We start from the raw sequence: 24,173 nt of genomic DNA, 5'->3' as shown, positions 1-24,173 counted from the left end.
TTTATTGGTTATGAACTGTAGATTAAAACTAAAGAAATAGCAAAAAAACATAGGAAATTAAGAAGATGAGATCTGGGTATGTTGAAAGAACCAGAGGTTGTTGAGAGTTTCAGACGGAGCGTCAGGCAACGATTGACCTGAACAGAGGAAAGGAATACAGTAGAAGACCAATCAGTAGCTTTGAGGGATGAAACAGTGAAGGCAGCAGAGGTTCAAATAGGTAAAAAGAAAAGGTCTAATAGAAATCCTTGGACAACACAGGAGGTATTTAATATAACTGATGAAACGAGAAAATGTAAAAATGCAGCAAATGAAGCAAGTGAAAGGGAATACAAACGTCTAAAAAATGAGAGTGACAGGAAGTGAAAAATGGCTACGCAGGAATGGCTAGAGGAAAAAGGCAAAGATTTAGAAGCATATTTCAGCAGGGGAAAGATACACTGAAGTGCCAAAGACACTGGTATAGAAATGCGTATTCAAATACAGAGTATGTAAACAGGCGGAATACGGCGCTGCGGCCAGCAACGCCTATAAAAGACAACAAGTGACTGGCGCAGTTGTTAGATCGGTTACTGCTGCTACAATGGCAGGTTATCAAGATTTAAGTGAGTATTAACATGGTGTTATAGTCGGCGCACGAGCGATGGGACACAGCGTCACCGAGGCAGCTATGAAGTGGGGATTTTCCCGTACGACCATTTCACGGGTGTAAAATGAATATCGGAAATCCGGTAAAACATCGAATCTCCGACATCACTGCGGCCGGAGAAAGATACTGCAAGAACGGGCCTAACGGCGACTGAAGAGAATCGTTCAACGCTACATAAGTGCAACCCTTCCGCAAATTGCTGCAGATTTCAATGATGAACTATCAAAAAGTGTCAGCGTGCGAACCATTCAATGAAACATCATCTATATGAGCTCTCGGAGCCGAAGGCCCACTCGTGTACACTTGATGACTGCATGACACAAAACTTTACGCCCTACTTGGCCCCGTCAATACCGGCGTTGGACTGATGGTGACTGGAAACATGTTGCCTGGTTGGACAAGTCTCGTTTCAAGATCCATCGAGCTGATGGAAGTGTACAGGTATGGAGACAACCTCATGTATCCATGGAACCTGCATGTCAGCAGAGGACTGTTTAAGCTGTTAGGGTCTCTGTAATAGTGTGGGGCGTGTGCAGTTGGAGTGATATGGGACCCCTGATACGTCTAGATATGACTCTGACAAGTGGTACCCACGTAAGCATCCTGTCTGATCACTGTGCGTTCCGACGGACTTGGGCATTTCCAACAGGACGCCACACGTCCAGGAACACTCTTCTGAGTTTAAACACTTCCGCTGGCCACCGAACTCCCCAGACATGAACATTATTAAGCATATCTGGGGCGCCTTGCAACGTACTGTTAAGAAAAGACCTCCACCCCCTCGTACTCTTACAGATTTATGGATATCGCTGCAGGTTCATGGTGTCAGTTCCCTCCAGCATTACTTCAGACATTACTCGAGTCCACACCACGTCGTGTTGCCGTACTTCTGCGTGCTCGCGGGGTCACACGCAATATTAGGCAGGCTTACCATTTCCTTCGGCTCTTCAGTGTAGATACCGCCTACAGAAAAATTAAATAGCCCTGTGGAGAAGAGAGAAGCAGACGTGTTAATATGAAAAGCTCAGATGGAAAATCAGCAAAGAAGGGAGAGCTGAAAGGTGGAGGGAGTATGTAGGGGGTCTATACAAGGGAGATGAACTTGAAGGCAATATGATAGAAATGGAAGAGGATGTAGATGAAGATGAGATAGAAGATATGATACTGTGCACAGAATTTGACAGAGCACTAGCGGACCTACGTCGAAACAAGGAGCCAGGCGTGGAAGACATTCCATCACACTTACTGACAGTCTTGGGAGAGCCAACCATGACAAAACTCTTCCGTCTGGTGTGCAACATGTAAGAGGCAGGCGAAATACCCTTTAACTTCAAGAAAAATACAATAAATCCAATTACAAAGACAGCAGGTGCTGAGAGATATGAATATTACCGAGTTATCAGTTTAATATGCAAAATACTCACGCGAATCCTTTACAGAAGAATGGGTAAACCGGTAGAAGCTGACCTCAGGGAAGATCAGTTAGGATTCCTGAGAAATGCGGGTACACACGAGACAGTACAGACCCTACGACGTATCTTACACGGAAGCCTACGTTTATAGTACTTGTAGACTTAGAGAAAGCTTTTTGACAATGTTGACTGGAGTTCTCTCTTTGAAATTCTGAGGGTAGCAGGGCTAAAATGCAGGGAACGAAACGCTATTTACAGCTTGTACAGTAACCAGACGGCAGTTAGAAGAGTCGAGGGGCATGAAAGGGAAACAGTGGTAGAAAAGGGAATAAGACAGGGTTCTAGGCTGTCGTGAGCGTTATTCAACCTGTACACTGAGCAAGCAGTAGAGGAAACAAAAGAAAAGTTTGGACTAGGAATGAAAGTTCAGGGAGAAGAAGTAAAACTTTTGAGAATGAAATTTTTCACTCTGCAGCGGAGTGTGCGCTGATATGAAACTCCCTGGCAGATTAAAACTGTGTGCCAGACCGAGACTCGAACTCGGGACCTTTTCCTTAAGTAGGCAAGTGCTATGCCAACTTTTTTTAATTTTTCTTTTTTTTCTTTTTTTCATTGTGTTCGATACTGTTCGTTGTCTTTGGTCAGGGCGGATGTCGCATGACATCCGATCAAGTTGATCACTGGTTCCTTTACTCAGTTTTTTTTTTTTTTTTTTTTGTTACGGAGGACAAGTATCTATCTGACTGAACACGCTGAGCTACCGTGCTGGCTGCCAACTGAGCTACCGAAGCAAAATGGCTACGCAGGAATGGCTAGAGGAAAAAGGCAAAGATTTAGAAGCATAATTCAGCAGGGGAAAGATACACTGAAGCGCCAAAGACACTGGTATAGGAATGCGTATTCGTCTCTTACCTTCCAAACTTCACAGAAGCTCTTCTGCGAACCTTGCAGAACACGAAATACAAAGGTCCCGATTTCGAGTCTCTGCCCGACACACAATTTTAATCTGACAGGAAGGTTCATATCAACGCACACTCCGCTGCAGAGTGAAAATCTCATTCTGGAAACATACCCCAGGCTGTGGCTAAGCCATGTCTCCGCAATATCCTTTCTTTCAGGAGTGCTAGTTCTGCAAGGTTCGCAGAAGAGCTTCTGTGATGTTTGGAAGGTATGAGACGAGCTACTGGCAGAACTGAAGCTGTGAGGTTGGGTTGTGAGTCGTGCTTGGGTAGCTTAGTTGATGCCCTCACAGCAGCTCAGCGTGTTTGGTCAGAGGGTTAGCTACCCTCTGCAATAAAAAAACTGAATAAATGGATCAACGATGAACTTGAACGGATGTCATGGGACAAACAAATTGAGATTCTTCAAAAACAAAAGTTTTAATCTGCAGGAAGTTTCAAAAACTTTGAATTGTAATTCTGTCAAGGACTTGGAAGAGCAACTGAACGGAATGGGCAGTGTCTTGAAAGGAAGATCCAAGAAGAACACTTAAAAAGGGAAAGCAAAGGTAATGGGATATAGCAAAATTAAATCAAGGGATGCTGAAGGAATTTGATTGGGAAATGAGGCACTTGAAGTAGCAGACGGGTTTTGCTATTTGGCCAGCAAAATCACTGATGATGGCCGAAGTAGAAAGGATATAAAATGTAGACTGGCAATGGCGAGGAAAGCATTTCTGGAGAAGAGAAATTAGTTAACATCACGTATAGATATAACTGTCAGGAAGTCTTTTCTGAAAGTTTTTGTGTGGAGTGCAGCTATGTGTGGAAGTGAAACATGAACGATAAGCAGTTTAGACAAGAAGAGAATAGAAGCTTTTGAAACGCGTTGCTGCAGAAGTATGCTGAAGATTAGATGGTTAGATTCCATAACTAATGAGGAGCTACTTAACTGAATTTGGGGGGGGGGGGAGGTGGAGTAAATTAGTGTTTAACGTCCCGTCGACAACGAGGCCATTAGAGACGGAGCACTGGCTCGGATTGGGGAATGATGGGCAAGGATATCGGCTGTGCCCTTTCCAAAGGAACCATCGAGCCATTTGCCTGAATCGATTTAGAAAAATGACAGAAAACCTAAATCAGGATAGCCAGACATGGGTTTGAACCTTCCTCCTGCCGAATGCGAATCCATTGTGCTAACCACTGTGCCACCTCCTTCAGTGATTGGGGAGAAAACAAATTTGTGGCACAACTTGACCAGAAGAAGGGATCAGTTGATAGGACACATTCTGAGACATCAAGGGATCACTAATTTAGTAATGGAGAGAAGTGTTGGAGGCAAAAATTGTAGAGGGAGACCAAGAGATGGATACAGTAAGGAGATTAATTATGTAAATTGCAGTCGTTATTTGGAGACGAAAAGGCATACACGTGTGGTGTGCGTACTATAAGACCGTCCGTACACACACCATCAGATTATTTGACTTGTCGCTCTAACGAAGTAGGCGAGTGTCAGTAATATGTCTCGTGGTCTTATTATGGCGTGTTTATCTTCTGCCGTTAGGTCAGACGATAGAAATGCCACTTGCACGCTTAGAGCAGCAGATTGACGGTGACCAACTTTAAATAGAACTTGAATAATTTTCACACACATTTATTAAAATAATAAAAAGCGTAAACATTACGTAACTTGATTCTGGATGCTGTTTACAATTGACAATCTGAAGTTCCTTTGGTTTTGGTACGTTAATCTTATTCTCACATATCTCTGATACTTGACAAAGTGTCTATTCATTTATCTTCATGGCTATGTACAGGAATATGGTAATCTTATTAGGCGCAGACTGAAACTTGACTATAGACTGGTACAGACTAATGCAGACTGGTACAGACTGGTGCAGACAAATGCAGACTGACTAATCGGAGGTCTGTACACTCGTTATAATACCTCGCGCATTCATTTATCACTGCGCGAGTGTGATCCGCGAGGAGAAAAGGTTCTATGTTAGCAGCAATCTCATTGGCTGCGTTACATATTAATACGCGGATCGGCAGAAGCAGAATTTGGTCCGTCTCTAAGGCAGCGCCATCTCGTAGTGCGAAGATGGACGAGCGCTGCGCCTGCGTTGTGGTGCTTGGCGGGGCGCGCTCTAGTGGGAAAGTTGTCTACGCGCTGACTACGCGGAACTATGTACACAACAGCACGGGATAGAGTAGCGTGAAGAGCTACATCAAACCAGTCTATGGGCTTAAGACCACAACAACAGTTGAACATAAATGCCCAGGGTTTTTTAATCCCTCAAATCCACTTTTTATATAACTTGTGTTCTTAACATACAGGTGAGAGTGTTGTACCTTGGAACACTTTTCAGACTTTCGCGTCTAGCTAGTCCTGCTGTAAAAACAAAATATATTTACTTTCTTCATTATGGAATGATTACTCTAAGTTTTTACTCTGGAAAATTAAGGTTATTCCAAATGTGAAATACTGTTCCCAGGTACAACATGGTCACGTACCTTGGAACAAATATTCTACTGAAATTTAAATATGTATTTAGCAGTGTGTTACATTATTATTCTGCTAAAATTAAATCTAAACTCCACCCAAACAGGCCATGAAGGCCCAACAGTACCGACCGGCCTTGTGTGATCTTCAGCCCACAGGCGTTTCTGGATGCGAATATTGAGGGTCATGTGGTCAGCACACCGCTCTCACAGCCGTATGTCAGATTACAAGACTGGAACCGCTTCTTTTCAATCAAGTAGCTCCTCAGTTTGCCTTAGAAGGGGTGATTATTACTCGGCTCCACAACAATAACACAGGCCAACGAAAAAATATTTTTGAAAAATTTTTTCTTTGATAGCTGATCTTTATAGATTTTTATGAGCTGAATGCAAATCCAGCCTTAGCTTTTTTGTATCATCCATAGTTTTAGAGAAATATGCTTTTTACTATATAAGATAAGAATCCTATGCTGTACGGTAAATGGGGAAATTAATGAAACGCTTTGTTACAACGTAAGCATGGTTTGTATTTACAGAAAGCTACTTAAAACAATGATATGTGTTAATGGAGGTTTGACTTCTCAGCTGGAATTGGTTTGTATTTTCTTTCTCTTTTTTCTTTGAGCTTCTTGTGTAACTTTTTGTACGATGGGTCACTTGCTGAATTTCTCGGTGAAGTGACCAACTGTAGTCCACCATCATGTTGGTGTTCCAGCGGCCTTGGTAGCGTGTTTCCATCACTTTAATGTCCTAGTGGAAACGCTCTCCTTGCTCCTCACTAACATCTCCCATACTGTCCGCGAAGTAATCAAGGTGACTGTTCAAAAAGTGAACTTTCAAGCTCATTAAACATCCTAAAGTTTTAAACTTCTTTTACATTGTAGCTATAATAGAAACATAGTTTGGGTCTTTTTCATGTTCTAAGAACTTTGTAAAGACTTGCTTGAATGATACCCATACTTCTTTCTCATTTAAGGTAATTGTGGATCGAAAGTTAACATCAAACATCAATTTTCTAATGTCAGGTCCGACAAAGATGCCTTCTTTTAGTTTAGCTTCTGAAAGGAGTGGAGACTTTTGGCAGAGGTACTTAAAACATGGTCCATCATTAGGCAAAGCCTTTACAAACTGTTTCATTAGGCCTAACTTTATATGTAGAGATGGTAGGAGTACCCTTTTAGGATCTATAAGGTTTTTATGTAGAATGTTCTTCTCATCAGGTTTTAAAGACTCCCTCACAGGCCAGTTCTTTCTGCACCAGTGTTGATCCCTAGCCCTACTGTCCCATTCACGCAAGAAACATGGAAATTTGGTAAAATCACCTTGCTGATCAAGAAGCATGCATGTTACTTTTAGATCGCCACATATCATCCAACCATGAGCAGAATAGCCCATTTTATTTAGCACTCTTTCTAGGTTTTCATAGCTTTCTTTCATATGTACAGAATGTCCAACAGGTATAGATGCATACATGTTATCAATGCCTAATAAAACAGCCTTTAAACTAGTTTTGGATGAATCAATAAACAGCCTCCAGTCTTCCTTTTTGTATTCAATACCAAATTCATTCATCAGACAGGGAATGTCTGAGCAGTACACTAAATCCCCTTCTTGTTGAAAAAACTTGGAAAATTGCTGCTCTCTCTTTCTATACATGTATATGCTGGTTCCAACTGCCAATAAGTTCTTTTCTTTTAATCTAGAGCCAAGCAATTCAGGTTTTTCTTTCGTTACGCCCAGATCCCTAACCAAATCGTTAAGCTCGGTCTGAGTAAACAATTTGGGCTGTAGACTTTCTGTATTACAATGGACTTCATCATCATCTGGTTCGTCTCAATAAGATTGTACATCAGCAAATACTTCTGTTTGAATAGAATTTAAACCATCTGATGGTTCAGGAATCAGCGGACGGAAGGTTAGGGTAGCTTATTACCTTCTTGTTTTTCGAATTATGACCAGTAATACCAATACTGCAAAAGTAGTAATCATCGGAATGATTTCTTGGCTCCCTCCATATCATAGGAATAGCAAATCTAAAGGCTTTTTTCTCCTTTTAGGACCATTTTCTCAGATCTTCAACACACACATAACATACCTTATGCGGCGCCCAAGATTTATCTTGATCACCAAGTTTAGATCAAAAACATGATAAACATTTTTCTGAAAGTTTGTAATGTCCCTTTGGTGTTTTTTAATCACAAATTCACCACAAATATAACAAAAGCTGTCACCAGACTTTTTACAACCACTGTTAAACATTGTACTGAGCACATGTGCAGGAAACGGGAAAGTGAGGATAGACTGACAGTAAACAAAACGCCAAGTGTTAACACAAAAATAGAATCGACCTTTTTTGTCAGCCATTGTTTTTCAGCAATCCTACCAACGTCATTTACATTCATTACACCTCCTTTTTAAATTGTTTCAACTATATAAAAGCTGTTAATCCTTTAAAAATCGCTTAATTTAATAAATTTAACTGTAAAATGTGAAGAAATGGTGGGTGACAAATTGGAAATTTGTGGTAAGTTCCTATGGGACCAAACTGCTGAGGTCATCAGTCCCTAAGCTTACACACTACTTTATCTACCTTAAACTAACTTACGCTACGGACAACACACTCACCCATGCCCAAGGGAGGACTCGAACCTCCGACGGGGGTAGCCGCGCGAACCGTGACTAGACGCCCTAGACCGCACAGCGGTGGGTGACACAGTTTTTTAAGTACCATATTTGGATTTCCCACCCTAAGAAACATAAGAATAAGGCATTTTCAGCAAACAAGTTTTTCCATCGTTGGCCTGTGTAATCAATAAATGACATCAGATTAAGTATAGTACTATCGAAAACCAATTAACCATACATCTACGTCTATAGCTACATGTATGTATGTATTGTGTATTGTGTATTTAAACCGAAGACCTAGAAACGACGGAGAGGCTTCGTCCCGCCATAGCCCTCAGTAGTTCACAGCCCCACAACATGCCACAGCAGTCCACCCACCCCACCGCCGCCCCACACCGAACCCAGGGTTGTAGTGCGTTTCAGCCCTCAGTGGAGGCCCACCAGGAACGTCTCATACCAGACGAGTGTAACCCCAAATGTTTGCGTGGTAGAATAATTATTGTGTACGAGTACATGGAAACGGTGTTTGCGCAGCAATCGCCGGCATAGTGTAACTGAGGCGGAATAAGGGGAACCAGATAGCATTCGCCAAGGTAGATGGAAAATCATCCACAGGCTGGCCGGGACAACGGACCTCGACACTAATCCGTGGGGCGGATTCGTGCTGGGGACCGGCATGTCTTCCTACCCGGGAAGCAGATCGTTACACCGCGCGGCTAGCTAGGCGGGCTATATCTACATGACTGCCCTGCAATTCACAATTAAGTAGCTGCTAGATTGTTCATCGAACAACCTTCGAGCTATTTCTCTACCGTTCCACTCTCAAAGAGTGCGCAAGAAAAACAGACACTTAAATATTTCCGTGCGAGCTCTGATTTATTTTGTTACAATGATCATTTCTCTCTATGTAGCTGGTCGCTAACAGAATGCTTTCGTATTCGGAGTAGAAAGATGGTGATTGAAATTTCGTGAAAAGATAGCGCCGCAACGAAAAACGACTTTGTTTTAATGATTGCCACTGCAACTCGCGTATCATATTTATGATACTATCTGCCCTGTGATAATACAAAACTAGTTCCTCTTCTTTGAACTTTTTCGATGTTCGCCGCCAGTCCTATCTGATGCGGATACCACATCACGTAGCAGTACTCCAGAAGAGGACGGACAAGCGTAGTGTAGGCAGTCTCTTTTAGTAGACATGTTACATCTTTTAAGTGTTCTACCAATAAATCGCTGTCTTGGGTTCGCTTTCCCCACAACGTTATCTATGTGATCGTTCCAATTTAAGTTATTTGCAACTGTAATCTTTAAGTAATTAGTTGAATTCACAGCCTTTAGATTTGTTTGATTTTTCGTGTAACTGAAACTTAGCGGATTCATTTTAGTACTCACGTGGATGAGTTAACACTTTTCATTATTTAGCGTCAATTGCCACTTTTCTCACCATATAGCTCTCTTGTCTAAAACATTTTGCAATTGTTTTGATAATCTGGTGACTTTACAAGATGGTAAATGAGAGCATCTGCAAACAACCTAAAAGGGCTGCTCAGATTGTCTCTTAAATCGTGTATGTATTAGGAACACCAGAGAGTCTATAACACTTCTTTGGGGAACGCCAGATATCACTTCTGTTCTACTCAACGAGTTTTCGTCGATTACTATATAAACATTTTGAAATACATACGCCGGCCGGTGTGGCCGAGCGGTTCTAGGCACTTCAGTCTGGAACCGCGCGACCGCTACGGTTGCAGGTTCGAATGCTGCCTCGGGCATTGATGTGTGTGATGTCCTTAGGTTAGTTAGGTTTAAGTAGTTATATGTCTAGGGGACTGATGACCACAGCTGTTAAGTCCCATAGTGCTCAGAGCCATTTGAACCAAATTCAGCTCATCGAGATAACGTAACTGTTTTAGTAAGACAAAGTACCCCAGATCATTACGAATTAGTGAAATGGGTTTTAAGGGCTGGATAGACAGAGTGACGGTCAAGAAAGTGAGACTAGTAGGGTTCCATTTTTACCGATTTAGTTGACGAAATCCCAACAACGAAAATAGCTACGACAGTTACTAAAGGTGAGGGCCGCATAAATAATCCCCCCTCCCCCTGCCCCCCCTACTCTTTATTGGAAATGTTCTAGTTGCAGTCGATACATCAGCATATTAGTCGCAGCTATGCTTTCGATCTAAATCACGTTTACAGGAATGCAAATAAAATCCATTTACCTATACACATGGTAATTCAGATCCAAGTATTAATGCCACCGCGGTTTAGAAGTGCGAGCATTTTCATTGCCAGGTAGCTTAAGAAACACTTTGGCTAATGAACGTTTTCTGGCTGTGACGAGTCTAATGGAGAATTCGAAACATTGTAGAATACGTTTGGCAGCTATGTAGCCGTTTATCTCCTGGGGTGGTGCAGAATTATCCTACTAAATTTACCCGATAGTAACAGTAATTTGTTATTTCGATAAACATCCCGAGTGATTGTCACATAACCGGTGACATAAAGGTAGAAAATTCTTGTTTTTGAGTCCAGACAGCTCTGTGCAACGAAAACTGTAGACCATTCTGCCATTTTCATTGCAAAATTGCCGGCTTATTCAAGTCTGGGGTAATAATAAAGGACTGTTTGCCTGGGTTGTCTGCTAGTGTAGTGAAAGGTATTTGCTACTGCAAGGGAGGTCTGGTTTGTTTTCGGTTCTAATCTCGATGGAGGCAGATAGACTGGCAGTAAACCAATTTTAAGAAATTCTCGCGCCCCAATACGTTTTATTACTGCCTTTATTCTGTACTGGCGTCCTGTGGATGTAAATATGAAGATCTTGTAGAATTTCATACTTCTTACTGATTACTTTTTCCGCTTCTGTCAGTAACTGAATTGAATTATGTGTGGCACTGAATGATTTTTGACTGAATTTCGTTATGAAACTTCATGCATTGCTAAATTTGCACATTTTCATGGGAGGTCAGCAACGGTAATCCAGTATGACTGGTCTGAACGTTGACACAGACCGTTTCGCAGCCGAATACGCTTAATATTTTGCTAATTCTTAACGATCTGGGGTACTTTGTCTTACTTAAACAGTTATGTTGTCTCGATAAACTGAAATTCATTTTTATAAGTACAGTTCATACTAACTAGCGTTTCTTCTTTCATTTACATCTTATATTTACGTGTTGTGTTTAACACACTAACCAGCATAGTCATACACATGGCTGAAAACAGTCTGACAAAGTTCGGATAGTCTGTCAATTTCACGCCTGTGCATAGTATGTTGGTAGCACTTCATCACTTTGCCTGTTATGCTGTGTAGCAGACTTTAAAGCTGTGCGGATCAGCATAACGAAAAGGCGAGGGGTCTCGCTCGTTTTGTCCACGACTGTACATGTAGAGACAAACAAATGATTACAATTTCAGAAAAATAGATGATTTATTCAAGAGAAATAGTTTCAGAAAATGAGCTAGTCATTAACGCGCTTGGTCCACCTCTGGTCCTTATGCAAGCAGCTATTCGGTTTGACATTGATTGACAGAGTTGTTGGATATCCTCCTGAGGGATACCGTGCCAAATTCTGTTAACTGGCGCGTTAGATCGTCAAAATCCGGAGCTGTCTGGAGATTTCTGCCCATAACACTTAAACATTCTCAGTTGCGGAGAAATCCGGCGACCTTCCTCGCCAAGGAAGGGTTTGGAAAGCACGAAGACAAGTAGTAGAAACTTCCGCTGTGTGCAGGCGAGTATTATCGTGTTGAAATGTAGGTCCCAGGTGGCTTATCATGAAGGGGAACAAAACGGGGCGTAGAATATCATCGACTTACCTCTGTGCTGTAAGGGTGCCGTGGATGCCGACCAAAGATTCTATGAAATGAAATGGCACTCCAGACCATCACTCCTGGTTGGCGGGCCCTATTGCAGTCTACACTCAAGTTAGTATCTCACCGCCGGCCAGGACTTCTCCAGACAAAGTCTTCAGTCTAAGAGACATTGACTGGAGTAGAACTGTCTTTAGTGATGACCAGCGAAAACGTGTCTGAAGATGCACTACAGAGTGGTGACAACCTGACTGTTTCCCGCCATACGGTCCGATAGACAGGAGTGCTGGTCTGGGGTGTCACTTCTTTTCACAGTAGGATCCGTTTGGTTGCCATCCGCGGCACGGCAGTACGACGACGGTTCTGTACGCCCCGTTTAGTTGCCCTTCATGGTAAGCCATCCTGGGCTTACATTTGTGAGGTAACGGACGAGTTGTGGCACCCTGGAAATATTATATGTTCGAAGTTGAGAGACACGCCGGGAGTGTCAAAGGTGGCGGACTTTGTGAAACCTTAATGGCAGACATTAATAGTAGCCAGATTAATCATGATAACTAAAAAAGAAACATGCACGTTACTATTATTTGCAGGACGATTCTGATGATGTACTCAGATTTTCAATATATTTATTAGTTTAAAGTTTAGTATCTGATGGTAAATTATACAAGTAACACCCAGCAACGAATTTCCAAAATATAAACGCTTCATCCGATTTTGTCGATCTACGTGTCTTTAGAAAGCTATTAGTGTAAACCAAAATTGGGATAAATTACAGACATGTAACTTGAATAGTACATGAGTTATTGGAGGTCAAAGTGGCCGATTACTATCGATCGCGTCAGGCCATAAACACGAAAAAACGGTAGCAGCATGCTTATAAATATATTTCTGCGTCTATGTCTTTGTTTATATATCAGATATATACTATTCACGAAGAAATTGGTCAAATATTTACTGTGTTATAGGAAGCACAGAGACATTATGCTACTGGCCTACCTTTTGTTCTATTTCTTTGATATATGTTTATTTAATTTGTTTATGTATCTAATAATGTGTGTTATAGCGTGTTTACGGTCCAGCTGTAGGAACATTTATATAATTTCAAGTCATTTAACTGTAAATCCATTACTTTGAATGTGTTTCATTATGTTTGTGTGGGCGCGTTGGCATAAAGACATGGCGCGAACGCTCTAGCCAATCACAGCACTCGTGAATGAGGAGACTGGATGGAAGGGAGTTCGGGTGGGGAGTTCTGGAGGGTACGACACACGACACGGGAAGTGCTGGACGCGACGGCGCGACGGATGCGGAGTTGGCGTAAGGACTTAGAGAGTGGAGCGGTTTGCGCGTGGTCGCGAGAGATAGAAATACACTCCTGGAAATGGAAAAAAGAACACATTGACACCGGTGTGTCAGACCCACTATACTTGCTCCGGACACTGCGAGAGGGCTGTACAAGCAATGATCACACGCACGGCACAGCGGACACACCAGGAACCGCGGTGTTGGCCGTCGAATGGCGCTAGCTGCGCAGCATTTGTGCACCGCCGCCGTCAGTGTCAGCCAGTTTGCCGTGGCATACGGAGCTCCATCGCAGTCTTTAACACTGGTAGCACGCCGCGACAGCGTGGACGTGAACTGTATGTGCAGTTGACGGACTTTGAGCGAGGGCGTATAGTGGGCATGCGGGAGGCCGGGTGGACGTACCGCCGAATTGCTCAACACGTGGGGCGTGAGGTCTCCACAGTACATCGATGTTGTCGCCAGTGGTCGGCGGAAGGTGCACGTGCCCGTCGACCTGGGACCGGACCGCAGCGACGCACGGATGCACGCCAAGACCGTAGGATCCTACGCAGTGCCGTAGGGGACCGCACCGCCACTTCCCTGCAAATTAGGGACACTGTTGCTCCTGGGGTATCGGCGAGGACCATTCGCAACCGTCTCCATGAAGCTGGGCTACGGTCCCGCACACCGTTAAGCCGTCTTCCGCTCACGCCCCAACATCGTGCAGCCCGCCTCCAGTGGTGTCGCGACAGGCGTGAATGGAGGGACGAATGGAGATGTGTTGTCTTCAGCGATGAGAGTCGCTTCTGCCTTGGTGCCAATGATGGTCGTATGCGTGTTTGGCGCCGTGCAGGTGAGCGCCACAATCAGGACTGCATATGACCGAGGCACACAGGGCCAACACGCGGCATCATGGTGTGGGGAGCGATCTCCTACACTGGCCGTACACCACTGGTGATCGTCGAGGGGACACTGAATAGTGCACAGTACATCCAAACCGTCATCGAACCCATCGTTCTACCATTCCTAGACCGGCAAGGGAACTTGCTGTTCCAACAGGACAATGCACGTCCGCATGTATCCCGTGCCACCCAACGTGCTCTAGAAGGTGTAAGTCAACTACCCTGGCCAGCAAGATCTCCGGATCTGACCCCCATTGAGCATGTTTGGGACTGGATGAAGCGTCGTCTCACGCGGTCTGCACGTCCAGCACGAACGCTGGTCCAACTGAGGCGCCAGGTGGAAATGGCACGGCAAGCCGTTCCACAGGACTACATCCAGCATCTCTACGATCGTCTCCATGGGAGAATAGCAGCCTGCATTGCTGCGAAAGGTGGATATACACTGTACTAGTGCCGACATTGTGCATGCTCTGTTGCCTGTGTCTATGTGCCTGTGGTTCTGTCAGTGTGATCATGTGATGTATCTGACCCCAGGAATGTGTCAATAAAGTTTCCCCTTCCTGGGACAATGAATTCACGGTGTTCTTATTTCAATTTCCAGGAGTGTACTTCGGAGTGCCGACTTCTGAACTTGCGAGATTTCCGTGGCTTCTACAGTGAAGATGTAGTACGCGATTGGAAGTGAATATGTCGCTAGCTATGTTGTTGTTCCTAAGTAATTACGTGAAGTAGGAATCTATTGTTTCCCTGTTATTCAACTAATAATCATCAGAAGTAAAGCTGTGAGTACCGGGCGTGACTCGTGCTTCGGTAGCTCAGTTGGTAGAGCACTTGCCCGCGACAGGCAAAGGTCCCGAGTTCGAGTCTCGGTCGGGCACACAGTTTTAATCTGCCAGGAAGTTTCATATCAGCGCACACTCCGCTGCAGAGTGAAAATCTCATTCTGGAATAATTTATTTAATTGCTGGACCACCGACTCCAATAAGTGTTTTGCAGAAATAAACTGCATTCTCAGAAGTACTTCTACTATGGTACTCATCATTTAAAGTCGTTAAGATAGTACCTGCAGATTTGATTTAATTGCAATCTTTCATTTATAAATTTATATGTTACATTCATAATTCGCAATTGCCGAGTGATGGAAACCTTCGACCATTTGATTCATATGTGTATTGTTATCGTCTACTGTAGACTCAGGAGTATTTGACCTGTAATGCGGCAACTACGTATCCCAACCCCTAGACAACGAAACCAGCCAAAAATTTTAATATTACAACACTGAGTCGGAGGGTACGTAGTTGAGGGCCGCCACCCACGCCTTTTCCTTTTATGAAAGCCCGCACATTTCAGCAAGATAATGCCCGTCCGCGCACGGCGAGAGTTTCTATAGCTTGTCTTCGTGTTTGCCAAATCATACCTGGGCCAGCAAGGTTACCGCAAGTCTCCGCAACTGAGAACGTTTAGAGCCATATGGGCAGGCCCACCAACCAGCTCGAGATTCTGACCATCTAATGCGCCAGTCGGACAGAATTTGGCAAGAGGACATCCGACAACTCTTTCTGTAATGCCAAACCGAATGACTGCTTATACAGAGCCATAGGTGGACCAATGCGTTATTGTCTTGCTCATTTTGTGAAGCTCTTTCTCTTGAATAAATCATCCAGTTTTTCTGAAACTGTCATCATTTGCTTGTCTGTACATGTACCTTACATCTATCGATTTTCCCATTCGGATAATTCCTTCGTGGTGTGTCGCTATTTTGTCTTAGAGTGTATAAGCTTTTGGACAGTAACACAGATTTTCATTTTCTAGACAGATAAAACTGTTAAGACATTAAAGAAACTCAGATCATTTGCAAGTATCACATGGTCCGTGATAAACGACCTTCTTTTCCAAGGTACAAGATGGCGCAGAACGACGAAGCATGGAACCGAGCGAAGTGACGCAGTAGTTAGCACACTGGACTCACAATCGGGAGGATGACGGTTAGACCCGCATCCTGTCATCGCAATTTAGCTTTTTCGTGATTTACCTAAATCACTCCAGTGAAATGCCGGGATGTTTTCTTCGAAAGCGCACGGTCGATTTCCTTCCCCATCCTTAGTAACTGAAAAATGAACGATATCTTCAAAATAGCTTTAATATATTATACAACATTTAATTGTGTTGAACTTAAAATATCTACAATTGTTGCATAAAACTAAACAAAAGTTCATGCTCGGCCCACGGCTGTCCTCTTGTGGCTTGAAAATGGATTGGAAAACAATCGCCTCATTCGGTTGTAGTTATACACATCGGTTGAATGATTCATTCATTCTTGTGAGTGACATTTGTCTGTGGGAGAAACCGAATGAAAACAATCGGTTCAGTCGGTTGGAATACTCATTCATCGTTTCGAGTGAAATCAGTCTGGAGGAGCAACCGAATGAAAATAGTCGTTTAGCTGGCTGGAATACTCATCCACTCTTTTGAACGAAATTAGTATGCGGGAGCGACTGAATAAAAACAGTTGCGTTAGTCGGCTGTAGTTTTACCTTTCGGTTGGATTATTATCCATTTTTTTTTTCTAGTGAAAGCAGTCGAATTAAAAGATTGGACACCGTTGTAGATTTGCATATTGACTGATTTATTCATTCCTTCTTTTCAAGTGAAAACAATTGGTAGTTTTTCTTTCGGTCGAACCATGTACACATCCTTTTAATTGAAACCGCTCTTTAGTGTTTTAGCTGATTGAGCTACCCATTCATTCTTGTGAGTGAAACCAGCCTGCAGTACTTTAATTAACTGAATTAAAGCAGTGCTACATTATACTGACAGAGCGTGGTCCTAAGTGTGACATATCCCAGGGGTAAGCCGAAGTTAACATACGCAGTATACATGTCCATTACATTATGAACTGAGTGGAGTAATTTCTCTTTCCATAATTTAAAATTGTTTCATGCACTGTTGTGGATTAAATTGTTAAATAATTAACCTGATGTATCTTTGGGGCAAGACTGTCATCACTTAAATTGCCGACCCCAGACAAAAACTTCAAAAATGCCTAACATGTGGGTCGAATCGAATTATTTTCCCGGACACAAACAGTCTGTAGACGATAAGCTGGTCAATGGCCACGATGTTCCGCAGGGGGCGGGGACATGAGAGGGGGAATGTTCCCTCGTTTGCGTTTCAGTGCTGACACTGCCAGCGGGAGCACGCTTCCTACCGATCAGCAGATACAAATTACACGTGAGACTAACAAGGAGTTGGGAAAGCGCATTATAGAAACGTTCATATTCAGAGGTAGTACTAATCTGCAGTATGGAAAATGAACGTAAATGAAATTAGTTTTATACAGATCAATGAGCAGAAGGCAAATGACATTTAAGACCTACAGTTGTCTGGTGGGTAAGGCGGCGTCGCTGTGTATGCGGTAGCCCATTATCGGTGGCTTCTCACTGTCTCAATAAAGAAGTAAGGTGTTCCAAATTTTTCTTTGCAACTTCGATCACATATATTTTAGAAATGGGAATACACAGAAAAGCGCTGTTTGTTGCGTAATGTTTATATGCACCAAAGGTTCCAGTAGCCGATTAACAGAGTTCAGTGTGTTAAGCTGACATATTTCCTAGAGCCAAATTCGGGACTCATTAAAAATTTTAATATTACAAAAGAAGTCTGAATTGAACCTAATGAATGCAACCTATAACTTTAATTCGTTATAAAAACTATATTAATTCATATTTCATTATATCTTCTAAGACGAAGTAGTGTGAGCAGACATACAGTGTTTATCAGTACTGTAAATTTTCGTCAGTATGCCTGTATTCTTCAACAGTCTTATGAAAACATTTAACTCAAGTTTCAAAATAATTCACTCTAGTCACTAACATTGCTTTCGTAGTTTCTACAACAAACTGTGTTTTGTCATTGCTCCATACATTACTTATTTGGGAAAATACCGTTTCAGTAACATCTTACCGATACGGGTGAAATGAACATACAATTCGGGATAAATCGTTTCATAATTGTTAAGCCGGAGACAAATGGGTCTCCCGAATTACCCATGAAAAATTCGAGAAAGAGCTACAAAAATCATAACTGTCACGATAAAATGGGGGACGGGGGAAACGGATGGTCCCCTTAAATGCGTGCGCCGTCTGTAGAACACAGGTTATCTAAGTGATTTTCCAGTTCCATGTCCGACCTAGCATGTCGTCATTAGAGTGTACTATTTCTGCTCTGACGCGAGCTCACAGTTCGTGCAAGTCCCACCCGAATAAAAAAATACAATGGGGCTCCGCAGCATCCGGGTATCAGATCTGGTCTGTACAAACCATCCCACACACTTTGCCAATTGATGGAGGGTGGTCAGGCAATAATTAATATGGGAACTAAGGAAAAACAGATTCACATGTGTGTGAGTACATCACCTTTCCACCTATTCCCATTTCAAGAATACACGTCACCAAAGTTTTAGATAAAATTTTGGAACATACTGTATGTGCATAGGAGAGTAGCTAACCGTGTTTGCCCCCTTAGTAGACTAAGACGAGGAAATTATATACAGTTACGGCCTCCTTTAATGAACTTTAACTAATGTTTATTGCACTCTATTTCCAGTCTAATGAATTTCCACAGGCACGAAAAAAGGTCCAGGCTTAGCCCGGAGAGTTGTATAAAAATCCCCCCAGAATGTCTCTGTACGCCTTCAAACTAGGACCAATCCGTGGGAATCCGTACCTAACGCAGCCCTATTTGGGGTCCAAGGTGAGTGCAATGGTTCCCTTAAGGATATATGAAGAAGAAAGGAACTTTACCTCGTTTTAGCGACAGTTTGCATTTCGTTTTATAGGCAATGTGTGATGATGTCCACAAATACAAAATATTTGAGTAATCAGCCATTTATTTGTGTGGAAGCTAAATATTCCGTACAGAAAACGTCATCAGCTATATACGTACGCCCCCCGTTTTAAGTTTTACAGGTAGTGTCATAACAATTAAAAATTCACAAGCACTGATTTTCAGGACTATCTCTATGGCGTTAGGAATCTGTATGGGGCTAGGAGAGATTATTTAATATTCATTCGTCTGTTTTAAAACCGTCTGACATTACAAAGTTTTTATTTAAATAGTTATTTGCTGCTTTTTAGTATTATGTTTGTGAAATTTTTCAGCTGAATTCGTGCATTTTGATGCGGTTACAAGAGGACATGTGGTAAACTTCAGCTTTATTTCAGTTTCTTCTCAAATCAGTCAACCAAATATGTTGGTTCCTCATAGGCATGTCTCGCGAGAGGGCCGTGAATGTAGAAACTAGAGAGAATTGAGCTGACAGGGAAGCTTAGCAGCAATCATTCTTAAGTGAATAACGCGACTGGAACAATAAAACAGGGAAACAGCAGTGGTACACCAAGTGCCTACACTCAGTCACTCACCAGGAAAAGAAAGCGGGTTAATATTGCATTGTCATCCAGTTCTAAGCTAAGAGGAAAGTTTCAGGTCTATAGCTTATCGGGAAATTAGTTTAAAATCAGCTGTAAAATTTGTACCGAACAGACAGACCGACAGAAAAACAAAGAACCCTACGCTACACACCAGACCCGAAAGCGAACTGATATTGCAGTGTCATTCAGTTCTTACACCAAGTACCTACTCTTCGCCAAACACCAGAAAAGAAAGCGGTTTAACATTGCATTGTTATCCAGCTCTGAGTTAAGCTGAAAGTTTCAAGTCTTAAGTTTATTTGGAAGTTGGTTTAAAATCAATTACAAAATTAGCACCGAACAGACAGACAGACAGACCGAAAAACAAAGTACCCTCCACCACAAACCAGACTCGAAAGCGAGTTAATATTACCGTATCATCCAGTTATGAGCTATGTTGAAAATTACAAGTCTCTAGCTTATCGGGAAACTAGTTTAAAATGAATTGCAAAATTTGTACCAAAAAAGCAGACAAGAAACCGACCTAATAAAATGGTTCAAATGGCTCTGAGCACTATGTGACTTAACACCTGAGGTCATCATCTCCTAGAACTTAGAACTACTTAAACCTAACTAACCTGAGGACGTCACACACATCCATGCCCAAGGCAGGATTCGAACCTGCGACCATAGCAGTTGCGCGGTTCCGGACGGAAGCGCCTAGAACCGCTCGGCCACCTCGGTCAGCAAAACCGACCTAATAAAAACGTGTTAAAAGTGATTGTTCATTTGTATATACACAAATTTACAGTGCAGTACCAGATATTAAACTATTAAAAGCAACCAAAAATTGATATTTAATGTCACAAGTACGAAAATTCGCATTTCATTAAGTAAATCCATACATTTTGAATGTACTATATTTTTAGAAATATACTTTTTATTCACAACTCCTTGAAATAATACACTATTTTATCTCTAAGAAGTTGTCACCCCTAGTCATGTATCATGTATAACTGAAAAGCCTGAAAAAGTAAAGTGAAAACATTCATATAACGGCCGCAACCGACGGAGACGTGTTTCGTCAGTTATCTCACACTGAATTATACCACTCAAACACGGTGAGTGAAAAAATTCGTATAGCTGACATGGTCGCTGAGACTTGTTTCGTTCGGTTCTTTCATTCGACTGAGAAAACCGGCTGAACGAAAACACCGTCGGCTGGCCAATCGATTGTTAAAAACAGTCGTTAGTCCCATCACTACCAACAATGGACGCCTCACCTGTTGGGAAGTTGGCCGATCTCCTCGAAAGGTGGACAGAGGGTTGGCTTGTTGGTCCTTTGGAGTACCTTCATTAGGTTGGTAATGGAGACTCCTCACGGAAACAGCCGATATGCATGTCGGGAAGGAAGGTCAATGTCCACTTGCCCGAAATGTGGAGACTATGGCGGTGTCTACAATGAGCACATTAGGTGCAGCCGGCTGCTTAGCGAGTCTCATGACAGCACGAATAATGCCTGTCACATGAGTTCAGAGACTATCCTCGGCTGCTACAGGCGGATGGATGAATTGTTGAAGACAGCTAGTATCACAAGCGAGGTAGACACTGAACTAGCATTTTGCAGCAGTCCCAAAACCGATTGCGGTCCTCTGCTTTAGAGCCGAATGAAGGCAGATTTATTGATGTGGGTTTTTCGAAGATTGCTGTTGGGTGGAGAACTGTGGGATGCCCCTTAATTACTCAGACATGCACTAAACGCAGGAACTGTTTGCTAGCGTAGCAGAGTATGTGTAGCTTGCGCAAGTTGGCAATATTATCCTGATACGGGATCGCCACATGAAAGGTTACTGTACCTGCCCGGAGATTAAACTGCACACTTAAATCTGTGATATTTACTATATTTGTTGCCAGGACCCCCTTAGATCGCTCACTTTCGATCTGCACATGCCAAAATCACTTTCCACACATACCCTGCAGAGATTTCGGCCCAGAAACCAGAGGCTTGCCCCGATAGAAAATATGAAATCGTCATTAATAAATTATTTAAATACGCAACTGATAATGCGGATGTTAATCTGCGCCAATAGTTACAAGTATGTAAGGACTGGTGAAAGTGGCGTCATAAACATGCAAGGTTCTCTGAGTGTTCTATATACACGTAACTATATATGCAGATTAACATTCATATAATCTGTTGCATAATTAAATAATTTATTAATGATCATTCCACATTTTTTATTGGGGCAAGCCTTTCGTTTCTGGGCTAAAATCTCTGCAAGGTATGTCTGGAAAGTGTATTTGGCATGTATAGATCCAAACTGAGCGATCTCAGGTGGTTCTAGCAACAAATATAGTAAATATCACAGATTTGAGGGTGCAGTTTAATCTCAGGGCAGGCGCAGCAACCGTTCATGTGAAGACCCCATACCAACATAATATTGCTACCACTCATGTGGCGACCATACCAGGATTCCAACCTGGAATCTTCTGACGTGAACACGTGATTCTGTCCACAGAGAATCCCCTCCAGATTCTCGATAAAAAATTACCCTTACGGAACTGGAAAGTGTTACACCACAAACACCTTGACTGGACGCTACCAAACTGACACACCAGTACTTCATGCCTCTGGGAGACATTGATGGAAATTTCATCCCAATGCGAGCTTATTTTACAGAAAAAATCAGTCCTACAAATGAAGAATGGAGTGAGTGCATAAGTGTGTCTAATGTTGCTGGAACTTTTCAGGTGGGGATTGTAACACAGCATGACCACAGAACGTGCACGTGAAGCTTATCGCCATCTGTCAGACTCTGAGAAAGGTTAAACCATTAGCATCAAAAGCATGGTAGTATCATGCTGTAGTACAATGGCTGCAAGACGATTAGTGATAAGATGGTCTCACGACAACGGCATGTCAAGAAGAGTAGACAGAGATCCTGCCAGAAGGGCTACAGCGCTAGAAAATCGTAGGAGTGTTCGACTTGCTCTGACGAACAGACAGATGACAACAGCTGAAAAACAGGCGCAGTGTTACAACGAACCGACGGCAGCAGATTACTAGAAGCTGCTGGGTTGAGATCTCGATTTACCCTGTGTCGCTTACCATTGACCCCACACCACAGACGAAAGAGACTTCCACGCTGCAGAATCAGAGTAAACTTGAAGGTTTAGTAGCATTCTATTGTGTTCGGCGATGATTCTCGATTATGTTTACGATGGTGAGATCGAAGTCAACGTGTCCGCAAACGACGCAGTGAAAAGTCAGAGGAAGCAGCGATTTTCGAGGCCCTTTCTTCTCCAGCTCCTGGAATCAATGCATGGAAAGCTATTGGACATGATAACAGCACTGATTTGCGAAATGGATCACCACATGCTGAAAGGTCCATAGTCATTTCGAACTAGTTTCAAGGAAGGTAATAAAAACGTAATTACACTTAAATCATTTTTCTTTTCTCTCCAAAAAACAAAATTATCAGTAATACATAATATTCGTGAATATCAGTGTTCGTTTCACAATGTGAAAAAAAATTGTGCGCACAAAAAAGTTTAAACTTCGATGCTGAGGACCTTTTAGTAAGTAGCAGGATTTCCTATAGTAGATACTGTTTTTCTCTTAATAAACGCATTCAGCAGTGGTTTTAATTTTAAAAAAGCACTCCGTCTTCAGGCCACAAGTTGCCCATCGGGACCATCCGACCGCCGTGTCAACCTCAGCTGAGGATGAGGATAGGAGGGGTGTGTGGTCAGCACATCGCTCTCCCTGTCGATAAGATGGTTTTCTTTGACCGGAGCCGCTACTATTCGGTCGAGTAGCTCCTCAATTGGCATTACGAGGTTGAGTGCACTCCAAAAATTGGCAACAGCGCATGGCAGCCCGGATGGTCATCCATTAAAGTGTCGTCCACGCCCGACAGCGCTTGTCTTCGGTGATCTGACGGGAACCGGTGTATGCACTGTGGTAAGGCCGTTGCCAGTGGCTTTAATAATAAGCAATAATTAAAAATTTCTGCCACAATAAATTTTTGAACTCCGCTGGAATTTATGACGAGCATTGCTAGTTCCTGTATCGTATAGAACCTGTCGTAGTTTCTAAGTTCTCTTTTGATTTTGCTGAAATCCCAGTCATAAGGGAGAAATAATTGTCATGTGACAGGGGAATAATGTTGACTTTTCTCAAACCAATTGCAGTCAGTCAATAACAATAACATTCCTGATACAACATAATTTTTGTTGTCCTCCACAGTTCACGGAATATAAGTGTAATTCAGTGACTGATGGAGGAACGCTCTGCAGATACTTGCAGAGGAAAGCGCGTACTTTGTTAGGGATCTGCTTTCCAATGCCTCCATGACGTATAAACAGATGTGCATTATTTTTTGGGTTCCGTACGTCAATTGTTAAAGGCGGAAACCTTACAGGATCGCTCTGTTATCCGTCCATCCGACTGTCTGACTTTCAGACTGTTAAAAACCCTTTTTCTCGGGAACGTGTAGACGTTACGAGTTGAAATTTATGTCACATGCTGAGGCCTATGGTCCCTTGGCGATGTAAAAAAAACTGAAGCTTCTAAGTCAGTGCAGCCAAAAGATATTGCCATTTGTGTCACATATATTGATACTCGCACACTCACT

The 24,173-nt window shown here is 42.6% G+C and overlaps 1 pseudogene; it reads right to left on the bottom strand.

Annotated features, from left to right (window-relative positions):
- Positions 1 to 23,396: 23,396 nt before the first annotated feature.
- Positions 23,397 to 23,514, bottom strand: LOC124556947 (annotated as a pseudogene).
- Positions 23,515 to 24,173: the final 659 nt, after the last annotated feature.

This window comes from Schistocerca americana, chromosome X, assembly GCF_021461395.2.
Source record: "Schistocerca americana isolate TAMUIC-IGC-003095 chromosome X, iqSchAmer2.1, whole genome shotgun sequence".
NCBI lineage: Eukaryota > Metazoa > Arthropoda > Insecta > Orthoptera > Acrididae > Schistocerca > Schistocerca americana.
The sequence above is the reverse complement of the archived record's forward strand: the minus strand, read 5'-3'. Positions and strand labels throughout refer to the sequence as shown.